The 1,928-nt window shown below is 43.2% G+C and overlaps 1 pseudogene; it reads right to left on the reverse strand.

Moving 5' to 3' along the window:
* Positions 1–651: 651 nt before the first annotated feature.
* LOC110300840 (RNA-binding protein 7 pseudogene) lies at positions 652–1,287 on the reverse strand (annotated as a pseudogene).
* Positions 1,288–1,928: the final 641 nt, after the last annotated feature.

A 1,928-nucleotide genomic window follows, 5' to 3' on the forward strand; every position in this document is an offset into this window, starting at 1 on the left:
AAATGCAGACACCCATTTCAGACTACCAACTTAGATGTTTCCTTTTATATACACCAAATTGATTCATTACCAAGAAATTTCTTGCAACACCAATTATGAGATAATTAAAATATTTGCTTTATAATACAACCAATCTATACAGTTCATCTTTCTGTCTGAAATGACCAGAATGTTGACACATCCTTTTGTATGAACCTTCCTCTTCAGAACCCCTGAGGTTAGCTAATTAAAGTAGCACACAAGGAACCACAGTTCTCAGTTCTCTGACAAATTGTTACTAGGTTTAATTTTTTTTCAAAGACAAGTGGAAAATTGTGGGATTACTCTGTACAGATTTAGAAATATTTCTGCAACAACTTAATTAAAAGGACCTACAATGGCCCTGAGAACAGTGTCCTTGGAATGCTTGATGAGGGCCACTTCCCACCTCTACTACTGTCCCTTCTGTTATCGTAGTCATGGCTCCAGCCATCATGATTCCTGTTGTCATAGTAGAAATCCTCTCGGCCTCCTCTGTAATGATAATCAGACCCATGGTCAGAGTAGCGCTGCAAACGGCTATAGTGTCTATCTGCTAGGTAGGGGTGAGAATTCTGTCTTTTATGCTGTGATGACAGTGCAGCTTGGCACCACTGCGAACTGGAAGGCTGATTAAAGGTATGGCCATGTGGTTGAGCTGATGGTGAAAATCCCAACTGAAGTGCATGTAGAGAACCAAATTTCCCAGCCTATGACATCTGTCTGAAAACGTTGTTCATCTACCACAGCTTGCCACTGATAAGCTTCTGGAGAAGAAAAGGACCTCTGGACCATCTGTGCTGTCGGAGTCACGTCACTCACTGTCCTTTCATAGCTGTTAGAAGATGTGGAGGTAGGGCTTAAACTTCTAACACGATGCTGGGGATATAACATACTGGCATCCTGAGAGGCATGACTACTTCCTGATCTAAACGGAATTGTGATAGGCCTCCCGAAAAGTTTAATTCCATTGAGAAGATTCATGGCGTAGGGAACAGACACTTTGTGTTTGAAATTCATGAATGCAAACTGTTTCAGGATGCTATTTTTGTCTTTTGGGATTTTCACCATTATTACTGGCCCAGCCTGGTGGAGCTCGAAGAGGAGCTCCTCTGTCACCTTTGTCTCCAGGTTACTCACGAACAGAGTGCGACCGCTGCCCTCACCTCTGCTATGGAGGCCATTCTTAATCAAACCAACACACTGCCTAAAATCTATCCTAGACTTGCTACTATGTAGGGAGCACAGGAGGAAGGGAGGAATGATCATGCTCTTCCTGGCAAATCAGTAGGGTGCCAAGTTAAAGGGTTCTGTGACATGTTGGACACAAATACTGCTTTGTAGTCTCTATAGACTTTCTCTGCAGGCCAGGCTGACCTTAAACTCTAGATCCTCTTGGCTCCATTTACCAAGTATCGCGATTATATTTTTTTCACTTTTTATTCTTCTTGGAACCCCTTTGTAAAATTTCCCTCCACTGTCATCTTATACTTGAATTCATGTTTTGAGTCTATTTGTCCTTTGAACACTCTCTTAGTTAGGGTTCCTATAGCTGTGATGAAACACCATGAACAAAAGCAAGTTCGAGAGAAAAGCATTCATTTGGCTTACAGTACCACATTCGAGTCCATCACTGAAGGAAGTCAGGGTAGGAACTTAAACATGGCGGGAACCTGGAGGCGGGAACTGATACCGAGGCCATTGAGGAGTGCTGCTCTCTGGTTTGCTTCCCACAACTTATTCAGCCAACTATTTTTATTTTTATAACAAATACAGAACCCAGGATCACCTGCCTCAAGGTGACCCCCCCCCCCCCACACACACACACAATGGGCAGGGCTCTCCCACATCAATCACTAATTAAGAAAATGCCCTGCTGGTTAGTGGTGGTGCACACCTTTAACCCCAGT

This window comes from Mus caroli, unplaced genomic scaffold (assembly GCF_978045245.1).
Source record: "Mus caroli unplaced genomic scaffold, Mus_caroli_1 scaffold_10, whole genome shotgun sequence".
Lineage (NCBI taxonomy): Eukaryota > Metazoa > Chordata > Mammalia > Rodentia > Muridae > Mus > Mus caroli.